This window comes from Crocuta crocuta, unplaced genomic scaffold, assembly GCF_008692635.1.
Source record: "Crocuta crocuta isolate KB4526 unplaced genomic scaffold, BGI_CrCroc_1.0 scaffold35, whole genome shotgun sequence".
Taxonomy (NCBI): Eukaryota; Metazoa; Chordata; class Mammalia; order Carnivora; family Hyaenidae; genus Crocuta; species Crocuta crocuta.
Window position 1 is genome coordinate 1,952,613 of NW_027530625.1, and position 21,305 is coordinate 1,973,917.

Genomic DNA, 21,305 nt, shown 5'->3' on the forward strand with positions numbered 1-21,305 from the left:
CAGAACCACACCTATAATGCTAGAGGCTGCTGAGAAAGACAGAAGACAATCACCCAATCCTAGGGGCATCTGGGTGACTCGGTTCGTTTACTGACCAACTTTTGGTATGTTGGCTCAGGTCATGATTTTAGGGTTTGAGATTGAGCCCCACACTGAGCTCTGCTCTGGCAGTGTGAAGCCTACTTGGGATTCTCTTTCTCCCTCTCTCTTTGCTCCTCCTGTGCTCATGTTCTCTTCTCCTCTCTCAAAATAGATAGATAAACTTAAAAAAAAAAAAAAAAAAAAAGCTAAGCCCAGTGTCTGGCACACAATAGATACCACAGTGACTTCTAAGTCTTATTCTTAAATTGTAAACTATAGCTCAGAGCCCCCTCACCTTATAGATGAAGTTTAGATTTTTGTTTTTCCCAGATATATTCTCTTAACTCAATGATCCAGATGTGATAAAAAAAAAAAAAAAAAACAACAATAATAGCTTAGAACTCTGCTAAGGCATGCTGCACAATATTATTTATTTTTCACAACTACCTTGTTGGGGGAAGTATTGGTATTATCCCATTTTATAAATTCAGAACCTGGGGATTAGAGACTTGACCATGGTCACAAAGGTAGTCAGTGGTAGAGTGAGGATTCAAATGCAGCTTTGTGTGTGGCTTTAGTTCCTATCCTTTGGAGTGTCAGTGGGGCACTCCATCTCCACCTTGCAGGAATGACAATGGTTTGGCTGCTTGGGACTTCCTCCCTAGCCAACAGCCCTTACCTGTGTAGTTCTTCATCAGAGGGTGAGTACTTGGCAGTGACATCAGCCAGCTCCCCAAAGATCTGTTTGCTATAAACGGTGAGGGAGGACAGCAAGATTAATTCCTGCCATGTAGAGCTCAGGAGGCACGTGTAATCCTTGATTGAGAGCTCGCAGAAAAAAGGCAGTTTCTTGATCCAAGCAATCTGCCTGAAGAGCAGCTCATCAGCTAGGCGGCAAAGCAGGGCAAAGAGCTCTGCCTGAGTCACAGCATACCTGGGGGTAGGGACAGCGGAAAGTTACTTCCAGTGGCCAGAGGGTGAGAATAGGGGCACAGGTAGAGGCTACTCCTAAGAGTAGAAAGGGTCTCTAGCAGTGGGCTCCTTGCCCTTGGTCATGGGTCTCCAGCTTCATTTAATTGAGTCTAATGATAAAGGGGGCAGGACTGGAGCCAGGAGCAAGTCCAGGGCTGGAAAGGTGGGTTTGGTGAGAAAAGGTTGTAGAAAGGGAAGGAGGCCTGGAAATTTGTGCAATTATTAGGGAGTATGTCTTTTAGCGTTGGTGTCCACTAATGTTCCATGTGTTAAGAGAAAATTCTGTCACCCTTGCACTAGTTTTGGCAATAAGAACTCCATTAGGTCAGGTCTGATGCCCACCCAATAAAGGGGATGACAAAAAAAATGAGCCTGAGACCAGATGGCTGAAAGAATGAGAACATGTTCAGAAGCTTTTCCTGCTCTCATTGCACCCCCTGGTGGTGAGAGTTCAGAAACTAAAGTTGCTCAGCCCTTGTAAATTACTGCTGAATGGAAGGAGCAGGGTTTATCTCATCTCTGGGTTGAATGAGACAGGATCCCAGTTTTCTTCCTTCAAAGCCCCTTGGCATGACTCTTCCCCACACCTCCACACTCAGATTTATAAATATTTTGTGGGTCCTTCTTGTAGGCAGATTTTGAATTTCCTCCTCTATTAGAGACTAGCTTGAGAAATCTCAGGATACATCCTGGGGAAAATCTAAGCTTGATAACAAATGGCCTGTGCCCCAGGTCAAAGGATTGGGTGCACAACTGGTGGGCCTAAAGGCTGAACTAGTATCTACTTAGGTAGAGGTGACAGAGGATTGAAAGAGTATTCCTTCCACCCACTCAGGTCTGTACACAGAGCACATGGCACCAGGTGACCAATGGGTACGTTGGCTAGAGATGCAGATAGTCCACAACGAGTTAGTGCCTTGAGTGCCTTGTTAAGGAGCCTGAATTTCATGTATGATTATCCCCAGAATTATATCTCATCTCTGACTCAGAGCCAGAGAAGCACTTCAGACCCACCCCAGGGCCTGGCTTACCCAGCTAGGCCCAAGTAGAAACAAAAGTCTTTTAATCCCAATTCCATAAAGACTGATAAACAGCTCCAACTTTGAAAAAAGATGCTGAAGAGAAAAACAAGGGACCACTGACTTCAAAGATATATACAGATTTGTTCTTTGATGCTTGAGTCATCACTCATTATCCCACTGACTCATTCCAAAGCCTGGCATATTAGCAGCCAGGGATGAAGGTGGATGTGGAATGGAGATCATTTTGTAGTTGCAAGGGCTAAATGGGGCACTCACCCATCTTCAATCAACATGGGCGTGCCCAATGGCTCCAGGTCCTCGGCTGATACCAGCTGGTGAATCAGACTGTATGACTGGGGATCCAGGCTGCGAGCTTGTGGGGGCAGAAGTGGCGAGTGGGCAGAATAGCTAAAAAGGTGTGGTATGTATTGATAGTGTGGAGGCACAGACATCCCCATGTACTGCTCCCTGAATGCCATGAATCCATTTAGTTCCACAGACCTACTGAAAAGAAAAGTCTCATGTCAAACAGAACCATGACAGGTGTCCTGCCTGCTCAAAGGAAGTGAGCCATACATAATGTGGCTAAGGTGTTCCTTGGCCATGCAGTCTGTCTTCATCAGGGACATAATTAACGGCTACATGCATGTCTCTCCTACTAGACAGGGACTCTGTACAGGTGTGTGTATGTGTGACTTATCATTGGACACGCAGGACCTGGCAAAATAGGTAATGAATAAAGAGTGGTTGAATAAATTCTTTGTATTGGTGCCATATGTGAAGAGATTTTAATGGATACTCAGTCTATGATCCACAAAGGTGGGGGAATGTATTTTTTTACCACTATGAAAACTAAGGCACAGACAGCCTAAGGGTGTTGCCAGGCCACAAAACAAATCCAACACCTAGCAAGGAACCAGACACGTGGCAACAACTCCCCTAAACATTCAAAAGAGGGAACCAAAAAAGGAAAAACGGAAAGAACTGAATCAAAAAGGAACAAGTGAATGAACAGAAGTTATAATAAAATACCAAGAGAAAGGAAGATAAGAATCTGGAGGCAGATTCTTGGTATTTTCCCGGAGAAATATAACCACTAACCACTGGAAAAATATAACCACTAACCACTGAAGAAATCTAACCACTCTGTTACCTAAAACAAAAGTCCTGCAGCTTTACCTAGATGCATTTCCTGTAACAGGGGCTGGCAAGCTATAGGCAATGGCCTGTTTAGTAAGTGAAGTTTTAATGGTACAGCCACATTCCTTCATTCATTAATGTGGTATCTGGCTTTTTTTTGCACCATAATGGTAGAGCTGAGTAGCTGAGACCCAGATTGCATGGCCTGCAGAGACTAAAATATTTATTATCTGGCCTTATAGAAAAAGTTTATCAATCCCTATCCTATAAGAAAGACTTCTGTGAAAAGGAAATCTTCCCTGGTAGTTGATGGCTACAATTACACCTAACAATTAACTTAACAGCAGCAAATTTAAATAACTAGCTTAAAATTTTTTAGTTTCTAAAAATTTATAAAGTGAAAATTGTCACTCTTGCTGAGGCAGAGAAATTAGAACTTAGTTCAATATTCTTAACGTGGTTTATTTCAGTTATAAAGTAAATGAGAGAAAAGAGCTACATTTAAAATGTTATTTTGTTAGGTGAAGAATATATGGGCACAGACAGCAGCTATAGCACTTTATTAGTCTGCAAAGAGACTGCTGACATTTTCAAGGTCTTTAGTAAAAAGTAGGCTTTGAAATGCTGCTTTGTGTCATCCTGGTCCCCACCCCAAAAGACCAAGGGAACAAGAGTACAATGGCTGTGACAGCCCAAGGTGCCTCATGGGTCTCTCTACTCTTTGGGAGATCTCTAGACGATGCTGGGTTTGCCTTGAAGCTCACCTGGAGGACAGTGTAGAGCCCGGGGAGGGCTGGTTGCTCTCTGAGGCCCTGTTCCCAGGGGAACTGTGGTCGCTGTCACCATGGTTGCTCCAGTGATTGGCCTCTTCCTCAAATTCCTGCCCAGACATGATCCTTTCGATCTCTTCCTCTGATATCTTTGACAAGGAATTGACACATGTTAGAATCAGTGCCCAGGATACCCTCCATTCCTTCTTTAGGACTGAGAATATTTAAAACTCACAGGGATTCCTAGAACTCTCTAGAGAGAAGTCCAGATTCCCTCCCCTCTACCTCCATACTCCAGGATCTCTCACTAATCTTAGGACAGGTTGGTTGCTTGCTTCCTAGCACCATAGCTCACCATAACCTTCCTCTTGTCCATTTACCCTCCTCTCAAGCCACAAAGCGTCTACGTTCTTCAACATTCCTCTTTGTCTTTGTCTATTCTTTCCTGCCCCTGAACCACCACTCTTCAATAACAAACTCATACTTGCCTTTTAAGACCCAATTCAAATGTTATCTTCTTTATGAACCCTTCTATCACTACCTAGACAGAATTTTAGGTCCTTCTTCTGCCCACTTACAATTCTGTGGATTCTGAGATAGACAGAATAATGCAGTGGTTAAGAGTATGAATTCTAAGGGCATCTGGGTGGCTCAGTCGGTTAAGCGTCCGACTTTGGCTCAGGTCATGATCTCACAGTTCATGGGTTCGAGCCCCACGTTGGGCTCTGTGCTGACAGCTAGCTCAGAGAGCCTGTTTCGGATTCTGTGTCTCCCTCTCTTTCTGACCCTTCCCTGCTCACGCTGTCTCTTTCTCTCTCTCTCTCTCAGAAATAAATAAAAAACTTAAAAAAAAAAAAAAGAGTATGAATTCTAGAGTCAGGCCACCTTTGTTCCAACACAGGTTCTGCTACTTTATAAAAGTTGTACAATCTTAGGCAAGTCACGTACCCCTATTTTAACTTAAATTCTTTTATCTGTGTGGTGGACAGAATAATATCTGTCTTGTGGGGTTGTTGTAAGGATTAAATTAGTTAATACATTATCACATGTTTAGAAAAGGGTTTAGCACATAACAATAATTACGGAAGGCTGACAATGACATCTTCATTATCATTATTTTTATAGCATTTATGGTAGTGTATCATAAGAATACCCTCTATTAGACCTAAGGCTATGACAGAACCTAGAAAAAAGTACTCAAAAAATGCATGTTAGATAAATAAACAAATGTTCACTTACTAAGTACTGTCCATGAAACTCCACATGGATTTTCTTAGTAAGAAAGACACTCCCAAGCCTACTGAATAAATAAGAAGAAACTCTAGCTCAGACAAGTGAATTGACAGCAAGGATCACACTGTGCGCCCATGTCTGGGGAGGAGTTTGAGGAAGAGGTCAAAGTATCCAAGTATTCAGTTCATAGCTCTAGCTACCGTACCATAAAGGGACTGAATAAACACATTTCTATAAAGTGTTTAATCCAGAGTTGAAGCCTAACTGTTAAACTTAGCACAGAATGAGAGTGAGCAGTAAGGAGGGAGGGCCAGATAAATTTTTATTTCTTGTTTCTATAGAAAGCCTGGGAGGACATTTTCTCTAAAGCCTATCTGACTGAAACCTGCATAACTCTTTGTTCCAGCAGCCTGTGAGGAAACCTTGAGCTGCTCTGATCATAAATACAGGAGGCCTTTAGAACTGGAATCCAGCCAGCATACAGGACTTGGAGGGAAAACAAGAAACATTTAACTGGTAGACGAGTTGAGTGATTTGGTCCTGAATAACTTAGACTGTATAATGAATTGGAGGGGTAGTCTCTATTCAAGCACATGTAGCAAAGCAAATCTTTTCACTTAGGGATCTTTAAAACACTGAAATCACACATTTTATAAGACATGTGAAGACAAAAGGTACCATCAAACTGTAAGACATTGAGACCCTGACTGAAGCAGGCTCAGTGATGGTAGTGAGAATAAGACCACATCTTAGAGGGCATGGATGTACTTGAGCTAGGTGGAAACAACCAGTCCTGGTAAGTCCAGCTGGGAGCTGGAGACAAAGCTGTACTGCATCTGTCTCTTCCCATGGGTCCCACAGGACACTGGGCCATCAGTGATGCATTAAGGGGATGGAACATATCCGGAGTGCTTATATCTAGGTTCAGATCTCATCTGTCTTTTCTTAACTGGGTGCTTACTGTTGGGCAAGTCATTCAAGTTTTCTGACCCTTAGGTCCCTCACTTGTAAAATGAAGATAATACTACCTCCTTCATAGTTCAGGATTCCCTCACAGGGTGCAAAACTGAGCCAGATAGACTTGGGAGGTTAATCTAAGATAAAGTTATGAGGTGCAAGTGCACAACAGGTGTTCCATAAATGGTAATTCTATCTCTTGTAATTAAATACTTGAAGATCACAGTTTTCTCTTCCTCACAGATCATCTAAAAAAGTAAAAGACAAAAGAGAAAATTATATGCCTAGTAGCAAAATGTCAAATGCAATGACAAATGAAATAGGTGTGTTTCTCTGAGCATCAGCTCCCTTAATTCTAGAGAGAACATAGAGTCTAGAGACATAAGTGACTGAAAATCCCTGACATGGTGGGAGAAGAATAATCAAAAGTCATTGGGTAATGCCGAGGAAGGTTTTTCATTGAGGAAATGCTTAAGAATTCTTTCTGAGGCTCCTGGGTGGCTCAGTGGGTTAAGAGTCTGACTCTTGATTTCTGCTCAGGTCATGATCTCATGGTTTGTAAGATCAAGCCCCATGTCTGGCTCTGTGCTGACAGCACAGAGCCTGTTTGAGATTCTCTCTCTCCCTCTTCTCTCTTTCTTTCTGCCCCATCTCTGCTCATGCTCTCGCTCTCTCTTAAAATAAGTGAACGTTAAAAAAAAAAAAGAATTATTCTCAATGGATAAACTTTCAGCTGCATCTAAATATAAAAAGAATGACTACAAATAAAGGCCACACATGAAAAGCCCACAGCTAACATCATATTCAGTCATGGAAAACTAAAAGCTTTTTTTTCTAAGATCAGGATTACAGCAAAAATGCCCTCTCCCCCCATTTCTCTTTACACAGTACTAGAAGTCCTAGACATTGGAATTAGACAAGTAAAAGAAATTAAAAAAAAAAATCTAAATCAGAAAGAAGTAAAATTACCTCTGTTTATAGATGACATGATCTTATAAATATAAAACTCTAAAGGTTCCACACAAAAAAACTATTAGAATTAAAATAATTCAGCAGGGGCACCTAGATGGCTCAGTCAGTTAAGTGTCTGACTTTGGCTCCGGTCATGATCTCATGGTTTATGAGTTTAAGCCTCACACTGGGCTTTGCACTGACAGTGCAGGGCCTGCCTGGGATTCTCTCTCTCCGCCCCTTTCCCCACTTGCACTTTCTCTCTCTCAAAATAAATACACTTAAAAAAATAAAAAGAATTCAGCAAAGTTTCAGTATACAACATCAACACACAAAAATCAGTTGCATTTTTATATACTAACAATGAATCTGAAAGGGAAATTAAGAAAACAATCTCAGTTACATTAGTATAAAAAAGAATAAGACATTTAGAAATAAACATAATTAAGGGGATGAAAGACTGGGATACTACTGAAAGAAAGTAAAGATACAAATAAATGGAAAGACAGCCTGTGTTCACAGATTAAAAAGCAATATTGTTACAGTGTCTATACTATCCAAGTGATCTACAGATTCAGTATAATCCTTATCAAAATTCCAATGGAATTTTTTGCAGAAATAGAAAAAAAAAAGTCCCAAAATCCATATGAAAACACAAAGAACCACAAATTGCCAAAACAACTTGACAAAAAACAACAAAGCTAGAGGCCTTACACTTCCTATTTTTAAAACATATTACAAAGCTACAGTAATCAAAACAGTATGGTACTGGCATAAAGACAGGAGTATAGACCAATGGAACAGAACAGAGAGCCTCCAAATAAACCCACACATATATATTCAAAAGATCTTTGACAAAACTGCCAAGGCTACACAAGAATAGTCTCTTCAACAAGTGGTACAGGCAAAACTAGATATTCATATGCAAAAGAATGAGATTAGATTCTGATCTTTTATACTACATACAAAATCAACTTAAAATGGATTAAAGACTTAAACGTGAGACTTGAAACTATAAAACTCTTAAAAGAAAACAGAGAAAAAGTTTCTTGACACTGGCCTTGGCAATGATTTCTTGAATATGACATCCAAAGTACAGGCAACAAAAGCAAAAACAGACAAATGGAATTACATCAAAATAAAAAGCTTCTGCAAAGCAAAGGAAACAATCAACAATGTGTACAGGGAACCTACAGAATGAGAGAAAATATTTGTAAACCATTTATCTGATAAAGCATTAATATTCAAGAGATATACAGAATTCCTACAACTTAACAGTAAAAAACCAAATAACCTGATTTTAAAATGGGCAAAAGAGGGGCACCTGGGTGGTTCACTCAGTTGAGCGTCTGACTCTTGATGTCAGTTCAGGTCATGATCTCATGGTTTTGAGATCGAACCCTGCGCTGAGCCCCATGCTGGGCTCTGTGCTGGGCATGGAGCATGCTTAGGATTCTCCCCCCACCTCTCTTTCTTTCTCTTTCTCTCTCTCTCTCTCTCCCTCCCTCCCTCCCTCCCTCCGCCTCTCCCCTGCTTATGTTCACATGCACTCTTTCCCTCTCTCAAAAATAAATAAATAAAAAGGGCAAAAGATTTTACTAGATAAAAATAGACCCCAAAACATCTCCAAACACATGTGAATAGCATAGCCAAAAGATACATGAAAAGATGCTCAATGTCACCAATCATCAGAAAAATGCAAATTAAAACCTCACATCTATCCAGAATGCCATTATCAGGAAAAAAAAAAAAAACCCACACAGAAAATAAGAAGTACCAGAGAAGATGCAGAAAATTGGAACCTTTGTGCACTGCTGGGTGGGAATGGAAAACGGTTGTGGCCACTATGGAAAAGAGTATGAAAGTTTTTCAAAAAATTAAAAACAAAACCACCATATGAGCCAGTAATCCCACTTCTGGGTATTAATCCAAAAGAACTAAAATCAGGATCTCAAAGAGATATTTGCACTACCATGTTCACTGCATTATTCACAAAGGCCATGAAATAGAAACAACTTAAATATCCACTGGCAGATGAAACAGAATATGGTATACACCTACCATGGAATATTATTCAGCCTTAGAAATCCTGTCATATGCTACATTATGGATGAACATTGAGGACATTACGCTAAGTGAAATAAGGAAGTCACAGTAGAACAAATACCGCATGATTCCACTTATAGGAGGTATCAAAAGTAGCAAAACTCTTAGAAAGGCAAAGTAGAATGGTGATTGCCAGGGAATGGGGAAACGGGGAAATAAGGAGCTGCTGTTCAGTAAGGATAAAGTTGCAGTCATAAGATGAAAAGGTTCTATGTATAGATGAAAATGGGCATATAGTAAACAATACTGTACGGTATGCTTAATTTGTTAAGGAGATAAATTTCATGTTGTATGTTTTTTAACACACACACACACACATACACACACACACAGAATACCTGTGCACAGGCCAACATAAATCAAATTAACTTTCAAGAAACAGATATGATTTGAATAACATGAATAAAAATGTTTGATTTAAAAAAAGAATGAATACAGCATACACCCACACCCCAACTGAGTGCATACACGAACTAATAATAAGATCATGTGATAGGAAATGCCCCATATATCATCAGCATATGTCTCAAAACAACTGTGAATTCCTGTCTTTCTCTCATTCCCTCATATTCAATTAGATAAATCCTATCAATTTTACCTATTAAATATCTCTTGAATCTATTCTCTCCCCTTCAACCTATACTAACTATCATGGCCCCACTGAAAACCACTATCTATATCTCTTGGCTAGACTTCTGTAAAACCGTCTGGATTGCTTTATCTCTGCCCCCAATTTCACTGACCCTTCCTCAGCTCCTCACAAACCATTTCTATTGCTACAATGATCTTTCTAAAATGCAAATCTGACCATGTCTCTCTCTCTCCTTAAAAGCTATTAGTGGTTGCCTCTTGGTCCATACCAATAATCCCTGAGGCATGGTCCTGCCCACTAATGTCCTGTGGGATTCACATGTTGAGTCAGAAACAGATCCAATTTCCTTCCTTCATGAAGTTGTTCTTCTGCTGACAAGTAAGAACAAGTGGTGTAGGCTGGCCATACAAAGGCTTTACATAAGGAGCTATAGTCACAGAGAGTTCAAGGCCATTCTCTAGAGAAAGGATTCCAAATTTAAGGCATCTGTCTTATCTTCTGCCACTCCATTAATATGTGCTCCGTGCTCCAGTCTGACTGAATAAACTCCCTGTGATTCCTTGAAGATGCATCTTGTGGTCTTTTTACATCCTGTTCTATTTAACAGTATTAAAAGATATTTGGTTCTCCACCCCTTCTGAACATAACTAATTCCTCCTTTTCCTTTAAGACTCAGTTCAAACTTTCCCTTCTCTAGGAAGCCTTCCCTAAATGTCTTTAGTCCCCAGGCATGGCTCCAAACAGAAAAGAAGCCCCTCCTTTCTGTACTTCGTTACCACTCACTGTACTCTGAATGTCTGTTTACACATCTGTCTCTTCCACTAGACTGAGTCCACAGTACAGAGGACCTGTACAAAGTAAGTACTTAATAAATATTTGTAAGATTAAATGGGTATTATCATTCCTACTCTACAAATATAAGGCAATAAACTTTTTGCTGATGTATCTTTAGAGACACTGAGCAGCAAAGCAGTCTTACTGATTTCTGCCAGGATGTTTTAATGACATAAAAAATTCTCTGGATGGTTTAAAACCAGAATTGAGTCGACTTCCTGTGAAATCCTTGGGAAGGGTTAAGGGAATCACAAGAGCTTTAATAATTATCTTACATATTTAAGATTTTCAAAGTACTTTCATACCAGGTTGTAAAAGCAGTTTTACAGGGATGAAAACAAGATGGCTTCCCCCACCCCCGCAAGAGATCAGAGGATCAAGGTTAAGTAGCTATAGAAACTTCTGGAGCCCTGAGCCTAGAACTCACCTGGACAGGGCCAATGCTCTTGTTCCGGCCTCCAGGCATGCCATCTTCTCTGATTGCTGGAATGAAACGTAAATCAAGACAGTCAAAAGCATATCCACAGAAGTCTAGACACTTTAAAAAGAGAACTTATTTGGCCAAAAGCACAAAGTAATAATTGGTGAAATTAAGATTAAAAAACAGGTCTTTCTAGACCCAAAGTATATGTATTCTTTTCATTATTCTAGGTTACCTCAAAGGCAACAGATACTTTTGGACCCCCCAAGGTAATGGGGGGTCCAATACATTTAATATGCTCAATGAAGATGATAACAACATTAATAGTTCCACCATTAAAAATATCCCACCAGAATGATGGATCTGAAGGCTTCAGTAAAATTCAAAGAGAAGGACAGAAAAAGTATTTCCATTAAAAAAAATATTTATTTATTTTGAAAGGGGGAGCAGAGAAAGAGGGAGAGAGAGAATCTCAAGTAAGCTCTGCTCTGTTAGTGCAGAGCCCAATGCAGGGCTCAACCCCACAAACCATGAGATCATGAGCTGAGCTGAAATCAAGAGTTAGGTGCTTAACAAGAGCCACTCAAGCACCCTGAGGATATTTCCATTTTTAAATAAAATATATTCTTTTTATTTCCAGGCTAAGTTTGAGCCTGATTTGTAGGATAAGAACAGGCTTTTTGTTTCTTGTTTTTTTAAATTATCAAAATTTTGATCTGATTGTGGTTTCTCCCTATAAAAGCAGTCAGTAGAGTTCCCTTGCAGTTGTTTCCTACTCAGGTGATTCAACAAAAGAAAGAAGTTATTTAGCATTTTCTATAAATGCATTAACTATAAAAAGCATCCTTTAAACAGTACCAGCCTTATTAGGAATAACAGCTACTAATACTATTACCATTACTGTTTATGGAGCACTTAATATGGGGGCACAAAGGAGAAACTTCTGACCTACAATAATAGAAAGACTACGGTATCTGGCAAAACTTTCTGGAAAAGACAACTTCTGAACTGAGTCTTAAAGGATGAATAGGATTTTTATGCAAGCAGTAAAAGGGTGAGTGAACAGTACATAGAAAAGCTTCAAGTTGAAAGTAAGCATGAAGTGTTCTTTCTGGTAATTTCCAAGTGGTTCGTCCTGGCTGAAGCTTGTGTGTGCGTGCGTGCGTGTGTGCATGTGAGTGCAGAGTAGCAAGAGATGAAGTTGGAGGCTGGAGAGGCCAAGTGGGGCCAGATCACAGATAGCCTTTAATGTCAGGGTAGGAGTATGTATGGACTTTAGCGGTGGAAGCCGAGGATAAGATGGAAAGCAGAGGATGGATGTGGTCAGGTCGGCATTTTCAAAAAATCTTTATGATGGCCACTGTGGAGGTTAGCTGGGAGGAGGCAATGTTAACAACAGAAGATAAGCTAACAGCATCATGTGCTACAAGTAAGCTTTGCTGTAAATATACATACATATATAAGTAATATACCTGCTTCCAAAAAAATTAACACTAAGAATCTCCAAAGTCCTTGGGGCACAGCTGAGGGTTCCAAGCCTAACTCTTGGTTCATTTTCCTTAAAGCAGACATCATTCTTGGTATCTTTAAAAAATTACACAGTTCAGATTAGACAAGCGTGGGTCTAAATTCTGTTTTTGCCTGGTCTATGTAATTATAGACATGTTTCTTCACCTCTCTGAACCTCAGTTTACTAATGAATAAAGAGGGGCTACTGGAACCTATCATACTGAGCATTGTGAGGACTACATATAAAATAACAGCTAAAACATCGAGCATAAGGCCTGGCACATAATCCTTCCCTGTAGCCAGCCTCTTTTCTACAAACGCAGTAGTTAAAAAACCAAGGTTCCATTCTCAGCTTTGCTGGAGCCTTAACATCTTCATCTGGGAAGAGGAGGCAACATCGTCTGCTTTACAAGGCAGCTGTCAATTTGGAGTGGGAAACATACACAGCCTATATTAGAGCCAGATGCATACTGATTTTTGTCTGAGAGCAATCTTTCAACCTAATTTCAAGTTCTAAAATTCCTTAAAATTCCTTTTCTGCTGTTCCCGGGTCAGTGACAATGTTCAGCCACTTCTATTTCCAAGACTGAGTTTTTGCTTCAGCTCAGAGAAAAAAGGTCTATCACTGGCAAATCCAGTACTGAATGCATTTTACTTGTCTTACAGGTGAGGAAGGAACTCGACATGTTTTTCTTTTTGTTTAAAGGGCCACAAATCTTAAAGACTTACATCTCATCAATATTTTATTCTGATATTTAAAAGCTCATGTCCCTCAACCCTACCTGGACTAAGGAAACTCATACATGATGGACATCTACTGTGTTTTAGGTATCATCCTGGGTAAAACGAATGCATGAGGAAAGTACTAGTTTTGCTCCCACTGAACAGATGAATCTAAGGCTCAGAAAAATTAACTATTTTGCTAATGGCAACAGAAACTAAATAGCAGAAGAAGAATCAAGGTTGGAACCCAGACTATTAGACTAAGCCCAGATTTTATTCCGCAACTAGTTTTCTCTATAGTGTATCTGCATATCATTGGGAGAAACAAATCTTTAGGTGGTGCATAGATAAGCTCTCAATTACACATGTTATCTCCTAACATGCACTAAAAAAAAAAAAATACTGATTTTCCATTCACTGATTTAAAAAAAAATTCCCTATGGAAATTAACTTTGATTTAAAAATTTTTTTGATTTGGAGCACCAGAGTGGCTCAGTCAGTTAAGCATCCAACTCTTGATTTCAGCTCAGGTCATGATCCCATGGTTTGTGAGGCTCAGTCTCACATCAGGCTCTGCACTGACGTCGCAGAGCCTGCTTGGGATTCTATCTCCCCCGCCCCTCTCTCTCTGCCCCTCCCCTGTTCATGCTCGCTTGCTCTCTTGCTCTATCTCAAAATAAATAAACATTTAAAAACTAATAAAAAATAAAAATTAAAAAATTGATTTAAAGGGGTGCCTGGGTGGCTTAGTCGGTTAAGCGTCCGACTTTCGCTTAGGTCATGATCTCACAGTTCGTGGGTTCGAGCCCCACGTCGGGCTCTGTGCTGACTGCCAGCTCGGAGCCTGGAGCCTGTTTCAGTCTGTGACTCCCTCTCTCTCTGACCCTCCCCTGCTCACGCTCTCTCTCTCTCTCTCTCTCTCTCTCCTAGAAATAAATTAAAAAAAAAATTAAAAAAAAAATTGATTTAAAGAAGAATATAAACAATAGAACTGGTTTAATCAAAGATGGTAAAATTTGTCAAGATGGCATGAGGCTACCTGAAGCGTGTGAAATAATAGAATGTGTCACAGTGCCTCTGTTAAAACAAAATCTTGGATCATATTTTAAAGCTTCTGATGTACCCACATATATGGTATCACATTTAATCCTCACAACCACCTTGGAAAGGGTCCATTATTACTATCCTATGTAGTTTAGAGGTGAAAACACCTGAAGCTCACAGAGGAAAAGGGACTGGTTCAAGGCTACTCAGGGAAGAACTGACAGAGCTGGGATTTCAGCTTAGGTCTTCTGATTCTAAAGCTGTGTGTGCTCCTTGATGTTACACTGAGCTAAAAGCAAATTTCTCAACAAGGCTGGGAATCTTTCTTGGGGGAACTGATTTAAAACAAAAACAAAAACAAAGGGCTCCCGGATACAAGAAAACAGGGATGGATTCTGCTGCACTTTTTGTTCTCTTGTCATGGCAGCGATTATGGTTCCTCTATCTGCTCAAAAGAAGCACAAATACTCTTTCTGTTCTGGCACTCATGTACCTACTATTCTTCACTTGGGCCTGGGCAGCCAACCCAAACCCAGAAACAGAAAGGTAAGTAAGACACAAAGGTAACTACATCAAAACCCACTGGTGGCTCCCTTTGGTCTATGAGCTGAATGAAAGCCTGCCAGCTTGGCATTTAAGATACTCCTATGATCTGGTTCCTCTGGGGCTCCCGGTCTTCATCTCTTGCCACAAATGTTACACTGTAACTACAGAGAACTAGGTTAGTCCTTGAACATACTATGCCATTTGACACAGTTTTCCTTCTGCAGATATTATTGCCTCTACTCAGAAAATAACTTTCCTGTGGAAGAATCTGGCAACATCACCTTACCCAAGTGACACCACCTCAACCAAGTGATTCAAGTTAACATGACCAATAAGGGGACAAAATACACCATGCACCCTTGATATGATGCATGAAAAGGACACAGCACTGGTTTTGTGGCATTCTTGCCAAAAATGCATCACCTGAACGTAATTGTAAGGAAACTGATCAACTCATGTTGAGGAATATTCTACTTGTTTTCTTCAAAACTAACAATGTTATTCAAACAAAATAAGACTAAGGAACCATTTCAGATTAAAGGAGACTAAAGAGAGGTGCCTGGGTGGCTCAGTCAGTTAAGCATCTGACTTAGGCTCAGGTCATGATCTTGCAGTCCCTGAGTTCAAGGTCCACATCGGGCTCTGTGCTGACAGCTCAGATCCTGGAACCTGCTTCAGATTCTGTGTCTCCCTCTCTTTCTGCCCCATCATTCTCTCAAAAATAAACAAACATTAAAAATTAATAAATCAGTAAAGAAGACTGAAGAGACATAAAAGCTAAATGTAATACACAATCCTGAACTGGCTCCTAGCTTACAAAAAACACCTTGCTAGGACACTGAAATAAGTGGTGAAGTTTGAATAAGGTCTGCTAATTAGATAATAGTATTATGCCACGTTAAATTTCTTGATTTTTTTTTTAAATTAGAGAGAGAGAGCATGAGTGAGAACAGAGGCAGAGAAAGAATCTTAAGCAGACTCCACGCTCAGCAAGGAGCCCTACAGTGGGGCTTGATCCCACGACCTTTGGATCATGACCTGAGCCAAAATCAAGAGTTGGATGCTCAACTGACTGAGCCACCCAGACACCCTTCCTGGTTTTGATAACAGTACTGTGGTTATGTGAGAAACAGAGAAGAATGATGTCTGTAACTTCCTCCCAAATAGTTAAGAAAATACACACAAACACATATACTTTCTCTCTGTCTCTTCTGCTCCCTCTTCCTCTCCCAGCCTCCTTCCTTCCTTTCTTTCTCTTTCTCTCTCTCTTCCCCTCCCTGTCTCTCTTCTGCCTGAAGAGAGGGAGGAGGAGAGTGGTTTTTAAAAAGCTCTTAAGGGGCACCTGGCTGGCTCAGTCAATAGAGCATGCAACTCTTGATCTGGGGTTGTGAGTTCAAACCCCATGTTGTTTTGTGTGGAGATAACTTAAAAATAAAATCATAAATAAATAAATTCATAAACAAATAGCTGTTTAAGTTTGTAAGCAGCTTGAACTCCTATGCCTTCAAGATTTTGCTCAAATATTCTTTCCTTAAGATTTCTCAGTGCTCCATTTTTATTCTGATAAAGTGGTATGGCAATGCCACAGGATTAGTCTCACAATGCCATTCTACATACATCACCTCCTCCAAGAAGTTTTCCTTAAACTTTTTACTTTTTAACTAGTTAACTAATAAGTTATGAGACAACAAAACTGAGGAATTCTAAATTTTCTCACATAATTTGTTTTTTTCCCACGATTTCTTAACTGACATAAATTCTCTCATGAGGCTCAGTGTAACTTCCTCTTACCTCCAATCAGACTAACAATATTTCCCCCATCTCATTTTGTGCCCTGGCCCCCCTACCAGAGTAAATCCACCAAACCAGAAAGCATCTTACCTAACTGGGCTATCTGTTGAAGGACACAAGGAAAGCGGCACTTGGCCGTGGCCCTTAAAGGACATTGTCTAACAACGGTAGGAACAGACAAGTTAAGAGACAAAGATGGCACAAGGTGATCAAGGCTATGGCAGAGGGAAAAAGGGGCTGTGGAAGTCAAGGAGCATCATCTTTCTGGTGAGGGATGGTGCCAGAGAAAGCTGTCTAGAGGATGTTACAAAGAAAAGCTGAGCCTCCAAAGAAAAGTATTGTAACTAGGTAAGAAGATGGGGATAAATCATTCTAGGAATGGATTTAACCACATGTGTGAAGGATTTAACCACATGTGTGAAGTCCCCCAAACATGAAACGTCACTGAGTTTCTGGAGAACTAGGATGGAATATGAATTGTGTGGGGAGCAGCAGAGGGAGAAGGGAAGGGAGGAAGTGGCTGATGCTAGAGTCAGAGGGACTTTGAAAATCACTCTGAAGAGCCAGAATTTATCCTGCAAAATGGGTGAGGAGGTAACACTTGGGAGGTAATGGAGTGGTAGTGAAGAGGGACAGATGGGGCCCAGCCTCCACTCACTACTCGTGTTTAAATTTCCCTGACTGCTAATTAATTTCTTAACCAGCCAAATACCATATATGAAGAGATATCTACATCTAGAGACGGAGGACAAGAGAGGGCTGGCTTACACATGGTGGCTGAAGTTTTTTGAACAGTTAAGTTTTTAAATTTTGAGCTAAGTTTAGACTTACAGAAGAATTGCAAAAAAAAAAAAAAAAAAAAAAAAAAAAAAAAAAAAAACAACTCTATCCCCCATGTGNATAGAAACCATATACACTCTATACCCAGCTTCCCTGTCTGTTAACATCTTATAGAACCACAGGCTATTCATCAAAACCAAGAAATTAACTTTGGAACAATACTACTGACCAAAGTATAAACTTTATTCAGTGTTCCCCACTGATGTCCCCTTCTGTCCCAGAACCCAATCTAGGATCCCATACTGCATATAGTTGTCATGTCTCCATAGTCTCCTCTAATCATTCTTAGTCTTTCCTTATCTTTTGTGACACGGACGCTTTTGAAGAGTATTCTGTATAATGTCAGGTATTTTAAAGAATGTCTTTCAATTTGGGTTTGACTGTCTTCATATGATTAGATTGGGAAGGGTCTATCCCTGTGTGTATATATGTGTATCTGTGTCCCTACTGTATCATACCAGGGGGTATATGTGTAAATATACTGGTGATACTCACCTTGCTTGGCTAAAGTGGTATCTGTCAGAATTCTCTACTGAAACTTATTACTTTCCCCTTTGTAATTATGAAATATTCTGGGGCTATGCAAATACTGTTTCTATTTACAACTATGCTTTCTTATTTTAGCATCCATAAGTGGTTCCTGCCTAGAGCAATTATTACTGTTGTGTTTAACAGTGATTTGGTATTTCTCTCATGCTTTCTACATTTATTATTAAGAATTCTTCTATAAGAAAGAACTGTTACTCTTCTACTCAGTTCTCTCAGTATGAACTCATGGGTATTTTATTTTTTGGGTTATAAACTAATGTATAGTTATTTTGTTGCTCAAGCTGTTCTAACTTTAGCTATTGGAAGTGCTTCCAGGTTAGCTTTTGATAATGCTTCCTCCTTGCCCCTCCTCTCTAAAATATAACACATTCCAACTTTCTGGCGCCACAAGATGCTCCAGGCTCATCTTATATTTTCCCTGTCACAGCCCTAGAATCACCCAGTCCTTCAAAGAGGCCTGGTTCCTTTTATTGAGATTTAGAAACCAAGATATGTTTTTTCTAAATTTTTTTTCTAAACATGAGTCCATACTGATGGACTCCAAACTCGCACAAGATTGGTGCTTCATTCTTGCCTTCCTCTTGATTCTGATTTATAATTTCTTTCTCTGATGTGAGAAAACAGACTCTTATTATCAACAATATATCTACTTGCTTGTTCAAGTAAATATATTGTATACAAATTAGTGACAGAATTCCTAACCCATAACCTTGAAAGAAACAAATTTACAAACTAGAGAGTTTTATTTGTATACAGTTCTTTTTGTCTTCAACCTTACAGTATATAGTCAAAACACTATTTTCCAAGGTCAGCTCCTTTCTTCTCCATTTCCTTCAGTGTGGCTATGTGATTTATCTGTAATACCAGTTAGATTCATTCATCACAGTGTACACTCTTATCTTTCCCTCCATATACTTGTTGCTTTTAAACGAATTTATATACAATAAAATTCACTTCTTTAGTGATGCATATTTCTACAGGTTTTAACAAATGCTTAAAATTTTATGGCAAACACCACAGTTCCACACAGAATAGTTCGTTCAACCCAAAACATTCCAAAGGCAACTGCAATTTTAATTCGGCTTTCTCAGCACCGACCAGGAGGTGGCAGGATTTCTCTCTGAGAGGCAGCTTCACAAGGCAACTAAGCCATCCAGTATTGCATGTAAAGGGACAAAGGGAGGCAGTTCCCACCCCTCAACACTCCTTGTGTTGTCTTCTCCTGGCTATGGTTACAGGAGTTATGAAGTTAAGCTTCTTCCCTGAAACAGGAGAGTTTGGTTAGAAGGTCCAGAATCTCACATTCCAACTGAATAAGCAGGATGAATCAGAGAGAGCAGTCAAGAAGGCAACCCATAAATAACGTTTTGAGAAAACACAGGGAGGACAAAAAAGGGAGATGAGGAAACTGGAGACCAAGACCAAATCAGATCCAAGTGGGTAGAAGCTCACAGACTCTCTCTTCAAGACATTTCTTGTTTGGTATTGGTGGCCGGGAAAGATTTCTGTAAGAGGAAACAGACTGTGGAAGGGAGAGGACTTCTAGATAGAGGAAAGAGCCTGAGCACAGGCAGGATAATGCACAGCATGCTTCAGGCACAGGAAGTAAATTCTGGACAGAAAATCAAATTAGAAACATAGAAGACAAAGTTGGTAATAATTTAAATGCCTTATTACAGGTATTTATCATACAGTAAACACAGGGCATTCCAACATGCAAGTAGCTATGCCATATGGTAGACACTGTGAAGTAGCACAGTGTCTATGTGGTTAGGTACAAGCTCTGCCTGATTAATAATGCATTACAACTTAGTAATTATCAACATAATCACCACTGACCTATCTACTGGTAAGGTATTTTACCTCTGCCACCTGCATCTATAAACTGAGGTTAATATTTAATAGGTTTGTGCATATTCAATGAGACAATGCCTAGAAAGTGCTTAAGAGTTTCTGATATACTTAGTATTCAATAAATATTAGTATTATAAATAAATTATAAATGACCTAAGCTTATCTAAATGCCCTTTTATAACTTTCTTACCTTTCTTCATAATAGGCAAGCTTTCAAAGGACTCTTCTTATCCCAATATAATTAAAACAAACAAAAACCAGTCTTAACTATATCTGGTTGTCTGCACTTATTAATGAGACAAAACCAATTTGAACAGTTCACTAACTCTAACTCCCGCCCCTACACACTACTATTATGAACCCCTAGTACTTGCTGAATATTTCATATACATTGTCATATTTAATCCTCTATAGAACTCTGAAAGGTTAAGTACTATCATACGATTTTAAAGGTAAGAGAATTGAGCATCAGACATAAAGCAAACTGCCCAAGGTCACAGAACTGATCTGTCACCAACCCCTGCCTTCACGCTTTCTACCGAACTGAACTGAACTGTACTGTACTGTCCACTCTCCATGAGAACACTCCTGGAATTTCTGACACTGGCCCTCTCCTCTTCCGGTTCCAAGTTCTCTCCTTGGGTAATTTCTACCCACCAACAAAATTTTACCACCTGACTGCAAACAGTTCCACAAATTTCTATTTAAAGGCAGGACTTTTCACTTCAGTTCCAATCCTACATATCCACATTCCTTGGTGGACATCGTATGTCTTTCTCAGGTACCTCAAACAATGCACTGCCAAGGATAACATTCTGCCCCACTCTGCTTTTTTAGCCTGACTTTTTTCCCTGGTAGGGCTGTTACTATTAATCCAAATCTTCAAGTTCAACTTCTGGTGCTGCCCAATACCCAGTACGTTATCAGCTCCTGTCAGGTAAGCTCCTCCCACGTCTCCCCACCTGTAACATTACTTTTCCTGCCCCTCCTTCAGATTCTTCACACCTTTCTTCTGGACTCTCCTAAAAAATTTCTAGATAGCCTTTCTGCTTTCCCCCACACCAGTCCATTCTTTAAAGGCTGCCCCTTTGATTAATCCTCTTAGAAAATAGGTTTATTCATGTAATCTCAGGCCAATGGCTCTCAGAAAGCTTCCTAATAATCCCAAATTCTTCACAAACCTGGATGCAGATTTCTGGGCATGCCTAGCCTCTGAGTACACCATGATTCTAGCAAACAAAATGATATCACATTTAGGTGACATACTGCCTTGCTACTTTTTCATCCCAAATTCCTACTTCCTGTCATGCTCTGAAAGAACTAGAGGAGTATATTAATCCTAGTTAGAACTTGATTGTTAATTGGGGTCT

The 21,305-nt window shown here is 39.9% G+C and overlaps 1 protein-coding gene across 1 annotated transcript in view; it reads right to left on the minus strand.

Moving 5' to 3' along the window:
- Nucleotides 1-21,305, minus strand: part of NR5A1 (nuclear receptor subfamily 5 group A member 1) — a 99,796-nt gene that overhangs the window by 48,292 nt on the left and 30,199 nt on the right. The window lies entirely within an intron of this gene.